Source organism: Aegilops tauschii, chromosome 4 (genome assembly GCF_002575655.3).
Source record: "Aegilops tauschii subsp. strangulata cultivar AL8/78 chromosome 4, Aet v6.0, whole genome shotgun sequence".
NCBI classification, from domain to species: domain Eukaryota; kingdom Viridiplantae; phylum Streptophyta; class Magnoliopsida; order Poales; family Poaceae; genus Aegilops; species Aegilops tauschii.
The window spans coordinates 288,916,943-288,940,105 of NC_053038.3; the positions used below are offsets into that span (position 1 = coordinate 288,916,943).

At 51.0% G+C, this 23,163-nt stretch overlaps 1 long non-coding RNA gene across 1 annotated transcript; it reads right to left on the reverse strand.

Annotated features, from left to right (window-relative positions):
* Positions 1–4,554: 4,554 nt before the first annotated feature.
* LOC120962850 (uncharacterized) lies at positions 4,555–6,956 on the reverse strand. Its single transcript, XR_005753951.3, has 2 exons — positions 6,566–6,956; positions 4,555–6,266 (listed from the first exon to the last, which is right to left on the reverse strand). It is a non-coding gene; the product is annotated as an uncharacterized lncRNA (long non-coding RNA).
* Between the last annotated feature and the right edge of the window lie 16,207 nt (positions 6,957–23,163).

Consider the following 23,163-nt stretch of genomic DNA (forward strand, 5'->3'; position numbering starts at 1 on the left):
TAGTGGAACCGCACAAGAGGAGATCTGACTTCCTATCCATGTTGGCAAATTTGTTTCAGATCTTCTTCTTGTGAGTTGTTTGAATTCCGCGTCATGAGAGGTTAGTACTAGCCTTCTTTCACATGATTGTGCAGTGTGCTATCATATGTTGTGCTACTTATACGGTAATGTTGCTTGATTTTAGTGAACTGCACAAATGGAGACAAGACTTCCAATCTGTATGTTCACCATAATATCCCATTGAGGTAAGATAATGATATTTCACAACTGTTTGCCTGTATTTTGCTACTGTCATCAGAAAATTAATGTCGTTGTTTAGTGTTATACTTGTGCTCCCTAATTGACATGCCAAATCTTACATTGAAGGTGAAGCTTGTCTGTTATTGAACCAAGTGATGCAGTGGAAGAACAAGCGAAAGAAAAACAAAAATCAACTCCTGGTGCTGTAGTGACGCACTGGAACTGTGATGACACAAGTAATGATATAGTTTAGCATCTTAATTTGTTGTTATGGCTGGAACGAGCAATTCTTTTGCCACTGATTTGATGCCACTCTTAATGTAATATGTAATTATCTCTATTTGTGCAAAGAGGGATCTTCTTTGAAGATAACATATATTTTAGTGGAACTGCACATGAAGATGTTGGAAACATTAAACTAATCGAGGAGTGTATATTAAGCATGGCAACCACAGTAGATAACAACAGATGGTTTCGGAGAAGTGCTTCATCTGTATGCTCTACACAATAAGCCTCCTGACAAAGGTTGGCAGTGGCCCATGGATTTCATCCATATGATTGAGCTTCGTCATCTCTATTGGTGGTGTGCTACTGTTTAGATACTGTCATGAGAAAGTGGTATTGTCCTCGAGAAGTACTTCATCTGTGTTGTTTTAATTATTTCCTTTCCTTTTTTTCGAGCAAACAGGGATGCAGCATTTAGATGTTCTCTTGCATTTGCACAACAGGATCATCCTCTTCATAACAGAAGGAAGCAGTTGAAGGATGGTTATATTACTGCCCACAAGAACAAACTAACTTCAGCTCATAAGGACTCACTGATCTCCATCTTTGTTGTTGTGATGGCTAATTGTTGTTTTAGGATTATTCCCGGTGAGTTCCATTTTTTAAATGTGTGATCTGCATGGATGATGTAGGTTGCCTGTTTAAACCGTCAATTCATAGTATAGTTTGCTTTATACTAATCACTTCTTTTGTATTTATGCAAGCAAGGGTACTCAGCTTGATTTCAATGGGAACTGCACAAAATGTTCTTGAATACATCAAATATTCTCGAATCATTCATTTCCACCACAAGAAAGGAGGTGCCGATATGTTCAAGGCATTGCGACATATAAAAGGCGAAATCATAAAAGCTACGTGCGAATTTGGTTGATTTTGGTGGAACTGCACAAAAAGAACAGCTGGTTTATTTAGCACGAGGTGCCATGTGAATGCCCGAACTGATGGCAAACCCTGCTCATTCCACAATCGTAGTCATATTATATTTTAGAATGCGAAAACCTTGTCAAAGTTTGCTCACTGATGTATGCAAAACAACACGCATTTGACATTTTGGAATGGGACAACCTTGTCAAATTTTGCCCATTGATGTTAGCAAGAAGACACGTGTTTGATATTTTTGAATGGGATGCCCTTTGCTGTCAGCAGCATCGATCGATTTTTCTTTATTCTTTAGTTGTGAAGTAAATATTGGCTCAGACATGTGAATTGGTGAGATGCATAATCATCGATTGTTTTGAATGTTCTCTATGAATTGCCAAGCCTGTGTGTTTGATTGCAATGTACAGGAACGCTAAAAAGCTGGTCAAACTTTTTGTACTCCCTCTGTTCCTTTTTACTTCGTATATTAGATTTCTTTCATGTCAGTTGATTTTACATTGTGAATGTTGATACTTTTTCTATAAGATTTGTCAAAGTAGAGATACTTTGACTTCAGACAAAACTTATATGCAGACTAAAAAGGACCGGAGGGAGTACGTGTGAAACTGCTGCAAACGAGGTGATCAATGCTAGTACGTATTGTTTTGCATGTTCATCCAATGCCATTGATACAAGAATTCGAACTAATCAAACTAAATTCATTCATACACGGCCGGATTTAATATAAACATGTCGGATTTCATTACATTTCATACATTCATCAACTAAAAAGGGGTGCACTGGAGGTATAATTAATAACCGAAGCTACCCACCCGTGTCCGGCTCAGCCGAACAGAAGCTTCAGTGACTTAACTGCTGTTGCAGTTGGGTCACTGACATGTGGGCCAGATGCCGGTTGGGCCCACATGTCAGTGACCCAACTGCACTGTAGTTAAGTCATTGAAGAAGCGTCTTTCTCCAGCACAGCTCTCTGACTCCACGTTGCCGCCAAGAAGCTAATCGGCCGTCAATGGTCAACCCGCCAAGCTTGGCTTCACCCGTAGGGTAGCAGCGGTGGCCTTACTTGGACCCAAGCGGCGGCGACGTACCGTGTTCTACTCTTCCCCGTTTTCTGTGTGGCGCGGCCTCGTTGGCAGCGGGGCGGGGCCTCGACAGAGCCGGTGATGTCCTCTATGTCGTTGCCGGCGGAGCGGCACCTCGGCGGAGCAGGGGAAATCCTCCCCTCCTTGCCGGCAGAGCGGGACCTCGGTGGAGCCGGCGATTACCTCTGCCTCGTCATTTGCGGGGTGGGGCCTCAGCGGAGCAGGGACTCGCCAAAGTCAGCAAAGTCCTCTACCTCGGTGCCGGCGGGGCGGGGCCTTGGTGGAGCCAGCGGTGTCCTCTCCCCTTTTGTTGGAGTGGCGGGGCCCCAACGGAGCAGGGCCTTGTCGGCGCCAGCGGAGCGAGGACTCAGCGGAGCTGGCATTGTCGTCCGCCTCGTCGTCGGTCTCACGAAACAGCGCCTCGCCCGCTTCATCGCCCTCTTTGTAGGCGGCCACAAGCTCCGCCACCCGCATGCGGTACCGCCAGTGCGCGAGGCGGCTTTCACGGGCGGAGCGGTATGACTCGAGCAGCGCCTCCTACTCCGCCCACTCCGCGTTGATCTGCTCCTACGCCTGCAGGTGCTCCTGGAGGAGATGGTGGTTGTAGGCGGCGGCGGCCTGCGCCTCCCGGAACTGCTCCTGACGCTTCTGCCTCACCGTGTCCATGTATTAGGAACAGGCCTCACCGATGGTCATGGTGCAATGCACCGGCGAGGATGGAGCGGAGGAGGGGGTTGGCGCCGGATCGTCGACTACCATGTTCTCCATTGGGACGTCATCGTCCTCCGGCTGCCTGTCGGCCAGCCAGTCGGCAGCAATGGCTTCCATCTCCTTGTGGTCCGTCGTCCGCCCGTCCCGAAGAGCACTGGAGCGCGAGGAAACCATGGTGAGCAGTAGTGGTGTGGATAGGAGAAAGGGAATGGAGGCGGATGACTGCGGCTATGGCCGGCGCAGCAGTTTATATAGCAATGGTGGGTGGCGGAGGGATGGACGGGTGGTGCCGGAGTAGCTGCCTCAGCAACCGCGTATCATTAATGTGGGCGGCAGATGAATGGAAGGACGGCACTTGTGTCGTTTGAACGCGGAGCAATAGCCTGCACCGAGAAGCGGCGCGGGTGGCGCTGACCATTTCGGGTGGAAAGCGTGCGCAGGCGATGGAGGTGGTCTGGGTGGGCCAGGGCGGTCAGACTCGTGCTTGGCAGCAGGTCGGTCCAGCAGCCAGACATGCTGGCTCGCAGCGACGACAATCAGACAATGGACATAGCATCCGACCAGGAGCCGGTGCCACCGTCCAAGCCGGTTCATGCCATGTTGATCAGGGTGTGCAAAACCAAACCGAAAACCGAACCAAAATAACCAAACCGAACCGAAATTTCGGTTTTTTCAGTTTCTGGTTTCAGTTTCCAATTCTAGAAACCATTTAGCATTTGGTTTTTTCGGTTAGAAATTGAAAACCATTCGGTTAAACTGAAATAACGGAAGTCTGATTTAATAACCTATGATACGAGTCCAAACCTTCAGGGACCCCATCTTTTATAGCTCTCAGCCCACTGCACTACTGCTCGAGTGGCGAGGTGGTACTAATCTCAGCAGCTCCAACCGACCAGAGCACCTCTTATCGCATGCAGTGCTTGTTTGGGCCTCAAACTATCCGGCCCATTAGGCAGCTTTTGTCAAGCGAGCCATGCGCGGAGTGCTTCGTTTCATCTCCTCCAGGCAGCCGATCTATTATTTCTCAAAAAACAGGCAGCCGATCTATTTTGTCACCTTTAAAAACAAATGTTGAACAATTTTGTCAGGACTTTGGAGGATCGGCCTGGCGAGGGTCCACCAGGTGGGTCATGGCCTCGTGGCCATTGAAGATGCGCTGGATTTTCTCTCTTTCCTCTTTTTGCTGCTTCCTCTTTCCTTCTTGTAATCAGTCTTACTAGATCATTGATGGTGCGCGTTGCTGCGCCCGTCCATTTTGAATGTTATTGATAGTATTAGAAAGTTATGTAACAATATGAGGTTTCTTTTTTATTTGAAATGAGGGATTGCAGAAGAGAGGTTGAGATGTTGTTGTCCATTTTTATTTTTGATTAAATTTTAGAAGAACTGCGAACATAACATATACTACAAAATGGCCAGTAAGTGGAGACCAAAGGTTATGCTAATCTAACATTTTGTTTGCAGTGGCAAAGTATATCCCTAGCTCCGTAAATGGCCGGTAAGTGGAAACTAAAGGGACATTACAAAATTTTAGAACACAATGATGTGGCGTGTTGCTGCGCCCGTCTATTTGTACAATACAAATAATAGGAATTTTCTTGAATAGATGACTACATGAAGCACAATAAATTCCAATAAACATAACTAAATATTAGCCAGTGATCAAAGAAATCTCATATATAATCGATAAAAGCAAGGTTTACACATAGAAATATGATTGGTACGACAAAATACACAATATTGTATGGAGTAAATACAAGTAATCAATACTACCAAGAAAAATAATAAGTAGCAGATTGTTTACATGGAGCATTAATGAAATCTTCAGATGCCTCTCCAGAAGAGCCACCGTGTTTGGAAACAGAAAAAATAGGCGAGCCTAATGCAACAGCCCTTTTCTTTTCAGAACTGCAATACAGATAGAAAATAGAAACTAAAAAGTATCTTAGGAGATACCGATGGGCAACAACAATAAAAAATGCATGCAAATGTCCAGACTCTGTAAACCCTCAGTGGCAAGTATTAGAAAAAGGAAAGCATGTAATGTTCTCATCTGAGCTTGCACATTACTCTAGTCAACATGAGTTCAGAGACTATTTGTTTTAGCAAATACATAATTGAGAAAATAAGGACAAGTTCTGATAACAGAAAGTTCAGAACATCACTGACCTATCAAGTGACATAACAGAAATTGAGAGACCTCATCATTATGAATTAATAGGCAGGAAATTGGATATGAAGTATTACACAATGCTCACACTCAACATCTTATTGTCCGACTTAAGATAGAAAACCTAGTCCAGGAAATAGTATGTACATCAGAGCTCTTTCTGGTCAGCTTTCTTTTATCTACATACCTTTCCATTACTCGTACAACAATGCCATGGGAGGCACACTTAAATAGGTCTATACCCTTGATGTAATGTCATTCTATAAAGTTATGGGCATGTGTGGCCCCAGCCAAATCACTAACATTTAAAAATGATCAGAAATATAGTCATTAGCCTACCAAAATAACTGTAGAGAGATTTTAGAGATCTTTCTAGTCAGCTTTCTTTTATCTACATACCGTGCCATTACTCGTCCAGCAATGCCCAGTGGACACTTGACTGTTTAGACTTTGAGTCTCTTCAACTTTGTAAGGTAGGCCCAAATCCTTCCATGTCTTAGTTTGAAGCTTCGATAACAGAGTACCATGCATACTAAGCCATAGCCTAGTGGAGAAGGTGAGGGACGCGACCGAAGCAGCGAGGACAGGTAAGATAGCAAAGAATCCAAGAGCTGCCGAGGGCCAGCGAGATTGCTTTCTTATCCTACATCTGTGACACCATGAAAAACTCAGTGTCCGAACAAAAAAAGTACGGCTGGATTTGTGATGCGGATTCAAGAAGATGCCTACAGACGAGAAGATTAAGGTGATGGTTATGAACACCACCAAGGATGTCCCCGCTGCCCTGTGGTTCGTCGTCTCGGCCGCCAATGACCGGCATCTGCCCGACAGCCGGTGACCTGGCAGGTTCGTGAGCGTTAATATGCCGCTCCGCCCACGCTAATCATTTAAGATTTTGGCTACAATAGGAGGAAGACGTGGGTGTGAGGAGGAGCATATGCACCTTGCCGTTGTCTAGACAACACTGTACATGCATATACAGTACATATAATTATTAGAATTGACAGCTGAGTAGCAAATTCAGTTAGAATTTCATGTCGACATAAAATCCCAATGTAATCAGATTAAGAAAATTCTATTTATCAAATCTAATGAACACAATGGCTAGACAAAATAATAGTTGTACTTGGATAAAATTTACAAATGCACATGACCAGATCCACACGAATAGAGCCAAGGGTTTAATCGGGAACCTCACCATCATCCTGAGATCGTTGCTATCCATCTGGAGGTGAATCCATCAGCGCTATGGAGTAGGGCTATAGGAAATATTGAGTCATATCGCAGTTTCCAGAGAATCCATTCATGGAGCAGGGGAAGGGGCACAGGACAGTAACAGGGTGAGGAGCAGAGTGGGAGGAGCTCCAGGCCGCCGTCGCCATGGATATGAAGCCTCCGCCGCATCTGGGAAGGTGATGTGACCCCGCCATGGAGTGGCAGCGCTCGTGGCTAGGGCGAAGAGGAGGGCCGGCGCATGGCCGAAGAGTCAGAGCAGTGCTCTCCTGGAGCGGCGGGAGGCAGCGACATCGGTGGGGAGCGACGGCAGCGTGGGAGAGAGGGCCGACGGGGTGGAGGTGGTCGTGCCCTCATGGGAGAGGGGCGGCGGTTTGGATGAGCTGGGCTGTGGTTGGTTAGCTAACTGGGCTGCGAGAGGCGGCCCAATTTACCAGAGGGCTCAGATTTGGCTATGGGAGCAGCAGCCCCTAGGACAGTTGGGCTACTAATCTGCGTAGTTAGCCTAGGCGGAAGTGCATTCAGATCTGACGGCCAGGAACTCCCAGATCACGAAAACGGACGGCCGAAATTCAAATCGATGTGAGGGCTCGTTTAAGGTGCGGTTATACTGTCCTTAATGTGCTGCCATCTACTAGTAATGCCTAGGAAAAAGTCACATGGACCTCCAAAACCTGCCTAATCTCTCATATTTGTTGCCACCTAATGCTTATTACTAAATCGTGTCCATCATGTAACGATCCAATCTACGTACACAGTGCACACAAGAAAAAATCTATCCTACATACATGAACTGAATCATGTGACCAAAAAAATATTTGTCGTTCAAAAATTCACGTCAACTTTGGTTATTTTGGTTATTACCGAAACCAAACCGAAATTAAATGATTATTACCGAAACCGAACCGTATCTATGTATAAAATCGTATAAACCGAAGTATAAAAACCATATAAACCAAAAACCATATAAACCGAACCGAATCAAACCGAGAAAACCGAATGCACAGGGTGACGTGTTGACCATAGAGCAGGTGCAGCCGCACTTCGATGCCCTAATGGCAGAAGAGCTACCAGCGCAGGAGGACCTGTGCTGCAACCTCCGTCTCCTCATCGAGCACCGGCGAACAAGCGAACGACAATATCGTCGCGGACATGTGGCCCTATGATCTTGGCTTCCTGAAAGAGCAGCGGGCACTGTATCAGACCATCCGTAGGGCCCGCGAGGCCCTCTCCGTCATCCTTCGAGTTGTTGCGCTCGTCGCGGTGCCGCTGTCTCGTGTTGTTAACATGGTCAACGGACATGAGGAATGAGGAGATGACTTTACTTGGAGAGGATGACAGTGGGGACCCACCAGGGCCATAGTCACACGTACGCAAGTGCCTCATTAGTATATACAACTATAATTTTTTTTATTCCTCCTGGTTTCTTTACATCACAGTCTCACACCATTTTCAACCTATATAGTCAATAAACGAGAGAAATGCACAAGGAGCGGCCGACAGCTGGGACCAAGCAGCTCGAGCAGTATTTGTGTTTTTGAGGTGTGAGCAGAGTTTTTCTTGAGCGATGTTTTTGTTGTTGTTCAGAGGAGAGCAGGGTATCAACTGGGTGGGCTGTGGCCCATCTAGCCTAGGCCAGATATTAATTTTTGCAAGCTGAAAATGGCTAGCCCAGCTATACTTTTTTTAGGAATACCCAGGCAAGGTCAACTTCTTATTCTCCGCCCCGCAGGGCTGCAGATCTTTCATATGAGGGATGCATTAGGCTTACCAAGAAATTGGGCTTGACGAAATAATAAATGGGATGTAATTATAAAAACTAGGTAGTAATTATAAAAAAATGCACCAAACACGTGATTACTTTAAAAAATTATTATTATTGGCTTTTGAAAATTTTAATTCCATTACTTGTTGCGCGCGCAATATTTCGTTGAATTTTTACGTAATACACATTTATTTATATTTAATCTGACTATAAATTTCGGGATAAAAATATTTCGGATCCCATCAAAATGTGGGAGATTTTATTGAATTCTATTTTGAGCGGTTGGTTGAAATTATTAGTTGTTGTCCTAGCTAGAAAATGGGCTGTACTTTTAACAAACTGTAAATGGGCTGTAAATTCCATTAGAATTCAAAAATGGGATGTACATTCTTACAAAACGCAAATGGGCTATATGTTCTCTGCCACACACTTGTGGGCCTACTAAGTTGACGCGTACGCAAGGCTTTGTCAACTTATAGTCAACACACAGTTCTAGCAGCAGTGGCTCTTGGATGTCCATCCAACGGATGTCATGCTTCTTCCTCAATCTCGGATATTCTTGCTTCAGCCACCCAAAAAATGATTCCTCCCCCTGACATCTGGGGTGCACCATTTCAGAGGCTGGCCTATGGGCCTACTAAGTTGACGCGTACCAAGGGCTTTGTCAACTTAGTCAATATAAATGATTCTAGCTACAGTGACCGTACAATGTCCAACCAACGGCCGTCGTGTTTCTTCAACCTCTGGTCTTCTTGCTCCAGCCGCCCAAACCAGGGCCGGCCTTGCCGCCTGCTCCTGCCTCCCGTGTCCGGCTGTGCTGCCAACACTACCCATGCTATCCCTCTATACTCACCCACACCTCCTGTTATTCTCCGGTGATGGCAGCCTCACACCGCAGCCGAAGCAGTCAACCCGCATACTCCCCTCTGCGTGGGCATCCACTATCGCGTCTTCCTTGGCTCTGTGTCGTTCCCTTCCTAGGCCTCTCCGTCGTCCACCGCCTTGGTGCTCTCGGTGCAGTGTGGTCAACATGGTCAATGAAGGACAGCCATCGAAAGAGGACTTTAGGCGGTGAGGCTGACAGCTGGACCCACTAGCTACATCTTCGAACACAAGGAAGTGCCTCCTTATTACTCGCAAAATAAAAACGATTCCTCCCCCTGACAGCTGGGACCGACCAGCTATATCTTCGCACCCAAGGAAGTGCATCCTTATCCTCCCTGACCCCTGGGACCCGCCCGGTCAAAGCGTACGTAGCGTTGTCTATCTGGTAGCGAACGTGTACGTACATACTGGTCGATCGGTCTCTCTCCAAGTATGAACCGTGGCCGAGTAAGTAGCGGCAGGTGTCGTTGTAGAGCACTTGACATATCAGTTCACGCAGTCCCGTCTAAGTCCTGTACACGTACGTACAACCACAGGGAAAAAATGCGGCCACGTACATACATACGGGCGGGATCTCGAGCACGTACTCGCGCCTATATACGGACGGCCAGGGCTTGTGTACATGGAGAGGCAACGACCGGTAGCAACGGCGTCATGTTCATCGGGCAGCGAACCGGCTGGGTGGGAATAGAGAAACAACCTCCTCTTCATTGGGAGGCAACCGACTGGGTCGGAATGCGTCCTGTTCAACGGGAGCCAACCGACTTGGACAGAACAGCCGAAACGGGGTCTGGCGTACCGCAGAATGGAGGAAACGGCCTTCTGTTCGACCGGCCACGGCCGAAACGGGATCTTGTTCATCGGGAGGGGTCTGGCGTACCGCAAAATGCAGGAAACAGACTTGTGTTCGAGTGCCTACAGTCGAAACGGGGTCCTGTTGATCGAGAGGGGTGTGGTGTACCACAAAAAGGAGGAAACAGACTTGTGTTGGATAGCCTAGGGTCAAAAAAGGGGTCCTGTTCATTCACCGTCTATTGCCTCGCTCTAGCCTCCACGGGCTACTGTTCATCCACCGCCGACCTCCTCCAGCCTCCACAGGCTACTATTCATCCACGACAATTGTTCATCCAGCCTCCACTGGCTGCTGTTCATAGAGCCTCCACGGGGTCCTGTTCATCCACCCCCAACCGGCTGGGGTGCGGCGGCCTCCTCGGGGTCCTGTTCATTGAGCGGCAATGGCCTACTACCACGGGGTCCTAGTCATCCAACCCCCACCGGGAACTGTTCATCCACAGCAAACCAACTGGCTCGACTCACCACGTCTCGACTCGTTCTACATACCGCGCGCATGTTAGCAACGGTCACTGTTCATCGAGAGGCAACCCAACACCGGTTGGCTACGTCTCGCACGGGGGCTCGATCGGCTTCAATAAGCAGCATCAATGATCGATCGCTCGGGTTCAGTTAGCCGCAGCTACGAAGGAATTGCTCGTGTTCAATCAACAGTGAATGAATCGCTGTGGTTTAGTTAATAGGCAAGGGATCGATCGCTTGGGTTCAGTAACGTGCGATCGCTCGGGTTCAGTTAGCCAACGCCTCGCACACACGCGCGTACACGAGAGACACATGCAAACCAAAGTGCATCGCTCGCCCCGACCACCCATCGTAACCGGGAAATCCGTGATATTTTGCTCGCCCTTGCTTCTACCATGATTTTTTCTGTCATGGACGGCCCAAAGAATGTCATGCAGCTGTGTCTTCGGCCTGCCCAGGACAAAAAGCCCATTTTCTATCATGATTTTTGTCATAGAAGTAGGAGCCCACCACATCTATGATCATACCGTGTCTTGTCACAATTATCGTCATAGAACTGTCATACGCATGACAGAAAAAAGTCCGTTCGGCCCAAAATGTCACGGACGTGTCTTTTTTTGTAAACTTTCGTCGAACAGGCCAATTTTTTTACCACAACATCTTGGTGCCATGCCATTACATCAAGCAAGGTTCCATGTATTTCTGATCATTTTTGAATTTTTTGGAATTTAAAAGCCATGCCACCTGATGCTTGTGTACATGTTGTGACACCAATATGTTTGAAAATTCTTTCCAATTTACTGCACAGGGCATTAACTCGCACACAAGGACACAAATATGATTTTCTAAACCATTATGGTTAGCTGTTGCATGTACATGTATTTCAAATTTGAATTACGGTCATTAAATGGCTAGAAAATCACTTAAATGACTTAAAAAGGCCAAATGACCTCTGAAATTTTCCAAATTTTAGCATGCCAGTTGTATTAGTGCACGTTAACGGTACAAAAAGTTTCAAGGCCAAAAGAGGAAGCTACCACCGGTTCATCATCAAACATGCATTGTTCCCTCTCAGAACCACGAGTCTTCTAGTGAGATGCTCCGATTTGTGAGGGGTGTATGTCCAAACTTTCGTCAAACAGCCCAATTTTTTATCACATCATCTTGGTGCCATGCCAGTACATCAAGCAATGTTTCATGTATTTCTAATCTTTTTTTTGGAATTTAAAAGGCATGCTACTCAATGTTTGTGTCCAAGTTGTGACACCGATATGTTTGAAAATTCCTTCCAATTTACTACACATGGAATCAACTTGCACACAAGTACACAAATATGATTTTCCACCCCATGATGGTTTGCAGTTGCATGTACATGTAGTTCAAATTTGAATTACGGCCATTAAATGGCTAGAAACTCACTTGATGTCTTAAAAAGGTCAAATGAACCCTAAAAATTTCCAAATTTTAACATGACAATGGTATTAGTGCATGTTAACGGCACACAATTTTCTCGTACATTTAAAAAACCATCCGTTGCAACTGTACTCCAAATTCGTCTTCCGCAGCTAATACAAAAAATCAATTACATTACACACAGTTGGTTATAGGAATCGTTAGCGATGAAAATTCATGGGTCTATTAATGTCTTCCTCCATAAGCTTCGTCAGCTTCGTCTGCTCAAGTGTCGGCCGCCCCTTAATCCACGAGTCCCCGATCCCCATTCCCCAACCGCTTCTTGCAAAGAATGACGTCATGGAGATGCTTTGTGAGGGCCCGTAAGACCGTGTCCTCCTCGAGCACGGCCACCTAAGCCGAGAGCGCGGTCGCATCTGCATTGAGCGTGACCGCATCTGCCGAGAGGGCGTCTGCAATAGCCGACAGGGCAGCTGCACCAGCCGAGGCGGCTGCAGCAGCTACTCTGACGGCAAATACGCCAAGAGCGCTCGAGCAGCCTTCCATGTCGCCGGTGTTGCCCTGGCTCGGGTCGAGACCATCCACACCAATATCTAGGATGCCCACGCCAAGATATTCCATGCCACCTCAGAATCTAGCATGCACCCCACATCCAAAAATTTGGCAGAGGCCATGGAGTCTTGCTTCCTCATGAGATCACCGAGAGGGAGCTGGAGATGCATGAGGCGTCGGAGAACGAGGGGCGCCAGGAGGAGGAGTTCTCTCCCTCTCTCTCTCGGTGGCGCCAGAACACCGCCGGGGCAATCATCGTGATGGCGATCTACCCCAACAACTTCGCCACCGTCATCACCAACTGTCTCCCCTTCTATGCAGCGGTGTAACATCTCTTCTCCCCGCTGTAGTCTCTACTTGAACATGGTTCTTACTGCTATATATTATTATCCAATGATATGTGGCAATCCTATGATGTTTGAGTACATTCATTTTGTCCTATGGGTTGATTGATGATAGTTATTGGTTTTAGTTGTATGTTTTTTTGGTGATGTCCTATGATGCCCTCCATGTCACGCAAGCATGTGTGATTACCGCTGTAATGTGTGGCAATACATTCATAAAGGGTTGCGTGAGTGACGGGAACAGAGACCCGAGTATGGGGTTGTTGCATATGGGAGTAAAGAGGACTTGTTAATTAATGCTATGGTTGGGTTTTACCTTAATGATCTTTAGTAGTTGCGAATGCTTGCTAGAGTTTCAATCATAAGTGCATATGATCCCAGTACGGAAAGTATGTTAGCTCATGCATCTGCCTAGTATAAAATTGCAATAATAATTACCTATCTAGTTATCAATTGCCTAGGGACACATCCTTCTCTTGTGTTACAAAAAGCTTTCTACTAAACAACTAACTTTTATTATCTTGCAAATTACTCGTAGTTATATTCTAGCTAAGTACTTCTAGTTTTATTCTTGCAAACTTATCCTATTACACGTACAAAGTAGTTTTATTCTTGTTGTAGGTAAAGCGAACGTTTAGTGTGAGTGGAGTTGTCTCGGTGGTCGATAGAACTTGAAGAGAATATAAATTCTACCTTTAGCTCCTCGTTGGGTTTGACACTCTTACTTATCAAGAAAGGCTACAATTGATCCCCTATACTTGTGGGTTATCAGGCGGCGAGGAGGCGCAGCCCGGTTGGGCCTTGGTGCTGGTGAGCACCAGCACTGTGCTTAAGCGTGGGGCAATCAGCAGCGCCAAGGCGGCCCTCGACACGTTCAAGGAAGACCTCCGGGCAGAGGAGGCATGCATCATGGAGGAGCGCCAGCGCCTAGCGGATGGGTGGCGCCAGCTTAACGTGACCATGAAGCTGGGCCATCTGTAGGACGAGGCCACGCGGGAGAAACGAGACAAGATCATGAAGTACACCAAGGAGCTCTTCGAGGGAGCCCTTGAGGATGCCACAGAGGTTGGGCAGTGGCGAGACGATGCTAAGGCCCGCGGGGAGGTGCTCTAGGAGCAGACGGAGGTCAAGGAGCAGGTGCTCTGAACGTGGGAGGAGGCCTGCAAAGGCCAACTCACTTCCTGCGAGTAGGAGCTCACCAAGCGTGAGGAGGCCCTCGCGGCTTGTGAGGGGGGCCTAGAGATCCAGGAGCGGGAGCTCGCAAGGACCACCTCGGAGCAGGAGGCCGAGCACGAGCGCTTGGCAACGTTGGACGCCAGGTGGCGGCTACCCAAGCCTCCTACGACTCCCGCATGGCCAAGGCCAACGCCCAGCTCGAGGAGTGGGAGAAGAAGTACAAGGCGGACACTGGCGCCAAGGTCAAGACGGAGCGTGAGGCTCTTGTCAAGGACCGTCGCGAGAAGCTGAAGTTCTAGCAGGATAGCTTCATGCAGAAGCAGAGCGAGCTCAAGGCTAAGAACTCTCGCCTTGCGAAGGAGCTGGAGGACACGGAGGCCGCGCGGCAGTTGGCGCTGTCGGCTAAGGCAGACCTGGAGCGGGAGCTGGCTCCCACTGGATGTAGGTGGGCGGCGTATCCAGGCCGTCGAGAGGGCCAGGGACGACCGCGTGTGGTAGCAGGGCAGCAGCATGCGCGCAACAAGATGTTCCCTACCCTCATGCAGCGCGCGTGCACGGCTGTTGCGCGCTTCACCAACGAGAAGACCTTGGAGCCCCTTGACGAAAACAACACTAGCTACCTTGAATTCTATACCAAGCTCGTGGAGAAGATGGAGGAGGAGGCTGCGAAGGTGAACGAGACCCTCGAGGAGGAGAGCCGCGACCTCCTGAGCCAGGCGAGGGATCTTCAGCAACCTCTTCCGAAGTGACGCCGACTTTGACTTCAAGAGGGTGATGGCCCATGTCCCGCCGGAGCTGTGCGGTGGGCTCAAGAAGGAGGTGCGGGACCATGTGGTGGCCCACATCTAGCGATTCGTGCCTGTCAACGACGACTCTTAGGAGGATGCCAATGACGGTAGCAATGACGATGACGACAGTGCCTCCTCCACCAAGGCCCTCCCTCCTTTTATCCTATTTATCAAGTAGATGCGACCCTGTGGGGTTTGCAAACATTGCTATGTTTTCTAATAACATTGCCAGTATATGTTTCCTGCCATTTTCATTTCCTCGTGAGGCCTTCTTTCCTTTTTGCGTGCCTTCGTGCTCTATGTCTCTAGGACCTAGCCCCCAAGCATGCCAGGACCGTCGCTGGTATGTTAGAGCATGCGCTTAAAAAGGCCGGAGGGTTTAGGGCTCAGCGAGGTGGAAAGGGATCCTGAGGCACGATCCTCAGGGAGCCCACCCCCCTTTGACATGCAAGTGTCTTGTGTCTAGGAAAGAAGGGCACCTAGCGAGGTCACGAGGCAAAAAGTGCTCGCAAGGCGCTAAGAAAAGCTCATGAAGCAATTATGACTTACCTTTCTCTAAGTATACGACTTGACGTGCCGCCGCCCGCATGATGAGCCTCACAAGGGGTGTCTACTCGTGAAGCCCCTTGTGGATACTTGGTGGAGACGGCACGATAGGCTACCTCACGAGGAGGAGTGCTTGTGAAGCCTTCATGTGCCCTGCGTCACTGACAGCGATTGCCAGCAGCTTTGTAAGTAATGCGGCAGAGCACCCTCGTGAGGTCGCTTGCAGGTGTCACGCAAGGAGACAAAAGTGCCAAGGACCTTGGTGAGGTGACGTGAACGAGAGCAGGCCCACGAACCACAACTCAGTCACTTGGGTTTACCGGTGCCGCCAGGACTGACCCAGGCCCAGGCACTGTGTCTAGCCCCCACTCGGGTGATACGCACAAGGAGATCGCGAGCGCGCGTGCCTCATGAAGCAAATTCCTGACCAAGTACACAATACTTAGGAAATAAAGTTTTACTGATGCCTGAAGAGGTCTTATTACATAATCAAAAAGATACATGTTGTCGTGATGCGCACGGGTCAGCTTGACGATGTGATGGCCAAACGGCCCCTGAGGTAATCAGTCTACCATGTCTGAGCATGGGGCCCCACTAGGTTGTGGGTGGGAGCCCTCGCAGCCAGCAGCAACGCGGAAAGAGAGGCCCCGGAGCCTGTACAGCTCCACTTCGTTCGTGCCTGTGAGTTCATGGGTAGAACTTGCGGAGGTGCTGGATGTTCCAAGTGTTTGGTACCGAAACACCCTCCTATGTTTCCAGTCGTGCTATGCTAGGCTGGGAAACGTGCACCACCCTGAAAGGGCCTTCCCACATGGGTGAGAGCTTGTGGAATCCTTCCCTGGAGAAGATCTGTCGCAGGACAAGGTCGCTAGCTTCAAGGGTACTCGGCGTATATTGTGCCTGTTGTAGCGACGTAGTGCATGCTGATATCTGGCTACCCGGACGATAGCTTGGTCACGTGCTTCCTCGAGGAGGAGTAGATTAGCCTCACGCTGGCCATTCTGGCGGATCTCGTCGAAGTCTAGGTCCAGCGGGGACCCGTGCTTGAGCTCGGCGGGGAGGACTGCTTCTACCCCATGGAAGAGAAAGAAGGGTGTTTTGCCCGCAGGCTTGGTGGTTGTCATGTGGATCGAGCACTGCACAGACTGGAGCTCATCGAGCTAGCCTTTGCCATAGGTCGTGAGCTTTTCCTTGAAGCTTCTTCTCTTGAGGTACTTGAGGACCTCAACGTTGGCGTGCTTGGCATGCTCGTTGCTTCGCGGGTGAGCCACAGAGGCGTAACAGATCTGCGTGCCAATGTTGGCGCAGTAAGACTTGAAGAGGCCGCTGGTGAACTGTGTGCCATTATCGGTGATGATGCGGTTCAAGATGCCAAAGCAGCACACCAGACCCTTGATGAACTTGACAGCTGAGCATGCCGGGATGTTGGAGGCGGGCTCCACCTCCGCCCACTTGGTGAACTTGTTGATGGCATAGAGGTAGCGGTAGCCGCCAGGCGCGCGAGGGAAGGGGCCCAGGATATCCAGCCCCCGTACCATGAAGGGCCATGAGAGGGGAATGGTCTAGAGCCCTTTGCGTTGCCTGGTGGATCTGCTTGGCGTGGAACTAGCAAGCCTCGTGGTACTGGACCAGATCCTCAGTGTCATGAAGCACAGTGGGCCAGTAGAAGCCGTTGTGGAAGACCTTGCCGGCGAGGGTGTGCGACGAAGAGTGGTGGCCGTAGTCTCCTCCGTGTATGTCAGCAAGCAGCTCGCGCCCTTGCTCTACCGGGGTGCAGCATAGCACGACTCCATTGGGGCACTTGCAGTAGAGGTTGTCTTCCCTCAATCAGTAAGGCCCAGCATGGCATGCCATTCGCTCCGCTTCTGTGTCGTCCTCGGGAAGGGTACCACTCTCCAAGTAAGGCTTGATGTTCGTGGCCCAGTTCTCAGTTTGCGGCTTGAGCGCCTGAAGGTGGGCCGCAGTCTAGTGCGCCTGAGGAGGGTGTGGGTGGGAGCACTTCATGAGGCACCATGGTGCTGGCTTCGGGAGGTGTTGCAGATGGCCTCAGGAGCCTCTCCGCGAAGACGCCAGGGCTCTGGGGCTCACGATGAGATGCCCGCTTGGCGATGTTGTCAGCTTCCTTGTTGTCGCAACGAGGGATGTTTTGGAGCTCCATGCCAGGAAGCACTTCTCGAGCTTGCGCACCTCCTCGAGGTACGTGGCCATGTGCTCGTCCTTCGGTTTGCAGCTCTTGTTGGAGAAGTTGATGAGGAGCTGCAAGTCTCGCTTGATGAGGAGGCGCTTGATACCAAGGGGACCCTTTGAGGCCAGCCATGAGGCCCTCATACACTGCGATGTTGTTGGAGACCTTGTCATCATGCCTGAAGCAGAGTTGTATAGCGTAGTATAGCTTGTCTCCTGCTAGTGAGGTGACCATGATGCTAGTCCCCATGTCTTGTCGTGGGAACACGCTGTCGAAGTGCATGATCCAGCCGCCAGGGGTGTTTTTTCCAGACGGAAGGGATTATTCCTCGCGAGATTCCTCTTGGTGCGGATTCGTCCATTCCGCCGTGAAGTCTGCGAGTGTAGCGCCCTTGATCGTCCTCGTGGTGAGGAACTCCAGCTCAAAGGGTTGCAGCTCAGTGTTCCATTTGGTGACGTGGCCAGTGGAGTTGGAGCTCGCAGGATCAGTGAGGGGGTCCTGGATTAAGGGTTCCTTGGGCGTCCGACCTATTGGACATGGGCCGGACTAATGGGCCGTGAAGATACAAGGCAGAAGACTCTCTCCCATGTCCGGATAGGACTCTCCTTGGCGTGGATGGCAAGCTTGGCGTTCGAATATGAAGATTCCTTTCTCTGTAACCGACTTTGTACAACCCTAGTACCCTCTGGTGTCTATATAAACCAGAGGGTTTAGTCCGTAGAGGCAATCATAATCATACAGGCTAGACTCCTAGGGTTTTAGCCATTACGATCTCGTGGTAGATCAACTCTTGTAATACTCATATTCGTCAAGATCAATCAAGCAGGAACTAGGGTATTACCTCCATAGAGAGGGCCTGAACCTAGGTAAACATCATGTCCCCTCTCTCCTCTTACCATCAACCTTAGACGCACAGTTCGGGACCCCCTACCCGAGATCCGCCGGTTTTGACACCGACATTGGTCCTTTCATTGAGAGTTTCGCTGCGTCGTCACCAGAAGGTTCGATGGCTCCATCAATCATCTAGAACAATGCTACCCTGGGGGAGGTTTTCCTCCCCGGCCAGATCTTTGTGTTCGGCGGCTTCGCACTGCGGGCCAACTCGCTAGGCCATCTAGAGTAGATCGACAGCTACGCCCCAGGCCACCAGATTAGTTTTGGAAATCTGGACTATGTCGCGGATATCCGAGGAGACTTGATCTCCAAGGATTTGCGCCCCAACCTCCGCTCTGTCCTTAGATCTGGAGCGTGTCGCTAGATCCGAAGACGGGCTCCCTGAGCTCGCCGGACCATCTGCGGCCTCTAGACCCAGTACGAAGAGGCGGAGGAAGTAGTGTCACTGACATCCATCGTGAAGCCGGACCCTTCCCCGGATACTGGCTGTGAATCCTTAGGACCAACATCGTGTGAGTTCGACCAGGGGGTCTCCCTCCCGCTGTACTCCACGGACTCTATTCTCTCTGATCAAACCTTGCCTTTGAGCGAGGATCTGGACTTAATGCAATCCCTTATCATTACAGGGGAGCAACATCCGAGCTATGCCCAGCCCGGGCTAGGGGCTGAGAGCAGGGAATTTTACGTCCCACCCACCACCCACTTTATAGCCACTGTCGAGGACTTAACAGACATGCTCGATTATGACTCCGAAAACATCGACGGTATGGACGACGATGCCAGAGAAGAGGAGGCCCAAAACCCGCCGTTTACCGGACGATGGACGGCCACCTCTTCATATGACGTATACATCGTGGATACACCCAAAGAGAATAGCGGCGATGACAAGGAAGATCCAGTTGAGGATAATCCTCCTGAGATATAGCCAAAGTGCCGACGACAGTGGTGCCGCTCTAAATCACGCCGTGGAAAAGACAACAATACCGGCACAGGAGACAACAACACTCCGGATGATGCCGAAGACAGAGAAGACCCCTTCGAGCCAACTTCTGAAAAGGACGATCGGGAAGATGGGCAAGTTAGGCCTGATGAACAGGCCATAAACGAAGACTCGGAGGACAGTAATTATCTCCCACTCTCCGAGGATGAGGTGAGCCTCGGTGATGAAGACTTCATCGTACCTGAGGAACCTCTCGATCAGGAGCGCTTTAAACGCCGGCTAATAGCCACTTCAAGGAGCCTGAAAAAGAAGCAGCAGTTGTTGGATTTCGGGTTCCAGCAAAACCCTTGAGGTTCGAACACTGGGGTGCGCACGAAGATCTATCCCTACCTAATCATGCCCTCACTCTCACCGTGATCTCAAAGCCTAGCTCGACGAACCCACAAAAAGAGAGACACCAGGGTTTATACTGGTTCGGGCCACCGATGTGGTGTAATACCTACTCCAGTGTGGTGTGGTGGATTGCCTCATGGGCTGAGGATGAACAGTTACAAGGGAAGAACAGCCTCCTGAGGAGAGGTGCTCGTGTGCTTGGTGAACTTGTGTGGTTGAGGGTGATTTGAGTGATCCGTGATCAGTTGCCTCCTACTGTGGTGGCTAGACCTATTTATAGAGGCCCTGGTCCTCTCCCCAAATATTGAGCGGGAAGGGATCCAACAATGGCCAAATTCGAAGGGAGACAACTAGTACAAGTTATCCTGACTAAAGGTGGTCTTCGCCTACCAAAGGCTCTGTTGGTGACGCCGTCTTGGGCTCCATGGTGACCTCCGTCCTGCCGTCCTGCTGGTCTTGGTCTCGTTGCACCGATATGGAAACCGTTGCCTGATGCCTCGGGACTCCTGGCCTGCACTTGCCTCTTTAGCACCAAAGAGGAAGCTAGGACACTGTGCGCGCTAGCGCCCGGCTGGCGCCTGCTTGTCTCCAGTCATCATGGATTGCATCACTGAAACCTCGCGAGGTGCCCCTTGCCTTGATCTCTCCGCCCCTCGCGAGCCATCCTGGTGAGGCTGCCCCGGAGGAGGTCTTGTGTCGTCCGCCTCGCGAGGCTTGGCCCCTCGCGAGGGTCTTGAGTGTTTGCTGGTGAAGATGGGCTAAACAGGGCTGCTGATGGAGCCACGTTGTGGGCCCCAGGCAGGCATGTCTGGGGACCCCTGTTCCCAGGACGTCGACAGTAGCCCCCGGGCCCAAGGTGCGCTCGGACTTGGCTTCGAGGTGAAGCCAAAGGGCAAGTGCGGAGCGCCGCGGGCCCCAACAGCATGCGGCCCCGCTTGACGCGTGGCGATTGATTGGACGTCGGCGTCTCCGCTTCCCCACGCTGCCTCGGCAACTGCCTGACTTGATGAGTCCCTGCTGCATGCAGAGAAAAATCATCATTAGCTGTGATCGTGGGGATCGCCGGTTGGCCTTCTCCTGCTATAAATGAGGAGGGGACGGAGGCCCCGTCGCTCATCTCTTCCTGCTCCGCTTGCTTCTTCTTCCTCGCTTCATTGCTAGTACTGACTCCCATGGCGCCTATTCGGAGGTTCTCGGCCGCAGAGAAGGGAAAAACCCCCCCGCGACGAGCCTGGGCCACATCCGCCGAAGAAGAGGTCGAGCCACCGCCGCGACATGGTCGTGAATCCGGAGGTGTCAAGGCCTTGGTACGAGTGGCCTCCTCCCGGGTACCCGCTGCCTTTGTACGCCCAGGCTGAGTGCTCCGGAGGAAGAGGGTCCAAGCCTCGCGAGGTGGACGATGCAAGACCTCCTCTAGAGTGGCCTAGCCAGGCAGGCTCACGAGGAGTGGAGATATCAAGGCGGGGAAAACCTCACGAGGTCTCGTTACATGAGCCATGACGAACGACACCAGGCGGGCACCAGGCAGGCACCAGCGCGCGCAGTGTCCTTGTTTCCTCTTTGGTGCTAAGGAGGCCAGCGCAGACGAAGAGTACCGAGGGATCATGCAAAGGTTGCTATATTGGTGCAACGAGACCAAGACCAGGAGGACGGCAAGGCAGAGGTCATCGTGGAGCCCAAGACGGCATCGCCCCAGAGCTTTTCGCAGGCGAAGACCACTTTTGTCAGGATAGCTTGTACTAGTTGTCCCCCTTCAAATTCGCCCGCCGTTGTTGGCTCCCTTCCTGCTCGATATTTGGGAAGAGGACCAGGGCCTATATAAGTAGAGCTAGCCGCCATAGTAGAGGCATCTCATCTTAGCTTGATCCAACCCGATCGAGAGAGCCACAAGAACACCTCAAGCTCAGGAGGCTGTTCTTCCCTTGTACTGTTCATCATCAGCCCAAGAGGCAATCCACCACCACCACACTGGAGTAGGGTATTACACTACAACGGTGGCCCGAACCAGTATAAACCTCGTGTCTCTCTGTGTTGCGAGTTCGTTGAGTTCGTCCACGAGATCTTCGCAAGCTAGAGCGTAGATCGGTAGGAGGAAAAGGCTTCGCGCGCACCCCAGTATTCGAACCTTAAGGGTTTGCCGGAACCCCACATCCAACATTTGGCGCGCTAGGTAGGGGTGCGCCGGAGCTTCTTCTCCACCAACCAGCTCGCCGACGCTCCACAGCCACGATGTCCGGCGACCCGAGGGCCGGCTCCGATCGCTGGGCAGCCTGGCCAGCCCGGCCAGTGCCGCCTGCCCATGAAGATCACGACCCCGCACTCCAGGAGGCGCGAGCACCGCAAAACTCTGCCAGGCGCGGACAGCGCGGCCAGGCGTCATCCACCCTCACCTCGCGGCAAGTACGAGCCGCGGCAAGAGCGGCGAGTCATGTCGCAGCAACGGCGCCGCACTCACGGCGAGAGCAGGCAAACATGCGGGCAGCGCTCACCGTGGCAAGGGAGCTGCTGCGGTGTAGGCTGATGGAAAGCGGCCGGGACACGCTGCTGGAACGTGTTGCTGAGCTGTTGGATGCAGCGGCGTCGGGAGCACCACCCTTCTGCTATCGGCTTCCTCCCCAGGCCACTGCAGGGCCGCGCGGCGAACCTCACCACATCCGCGCGCCATCAACTACGCTTGGGGGCTTCATCAACATCAGCACGGCCGGCGGCATAGGGGGGCTCCGACTCCCCCATGCCGCCCTCGACAAGCACGAGTGCAAGCGTCGCCCTTCATGGTCCCAGCCGGATGCCGCGCTACCATCCTCAAGACGCCACCTTGGGCCAAGCAACATGGAGCGTGGGGCACCACGGCGAGGTGTTCGGGTGACGGCCCCGGAAGCCTACGTGCCCCGCATGATGGATCAAGGATACGCACCAGAGGACGACCTTGGCTCATTCATTGGAGAAGATTGGGGAGAGGGGGCGCTAGGAGCCGAAGCCTTCCAAGAACCAACGGAGAACCACAACGATCGCGCCGGCAACGACAACTACAGGGTACCGCTAGTCTCTCAGGAACAGGCTTACGCTAACCATGGACTACAGATGAATGAGGTTGCAGCATCGATCGACGACCCAGGCACGGCGGCACCCGCTCCAACAAGGGAGACACACTGGGGGCCACCGAGAGGGAGCCAGAAGCAAGGCCCCTCCCCGCAGCACGCGACGCCTGACGACACCCGAAGGTAGGCTCTCTGCCGGGGAGGCCTTGACAACCCTTCCCCCGGCAGAGGACCTGTGGTCGCCGAGGGAACCGCTGGCGTCCTCTTTCCCTCCTCTATGTCGTCCTAGTGACCGGTCGGCTCAGAGGAGGTCGAGGGTGGTGCAAGGCG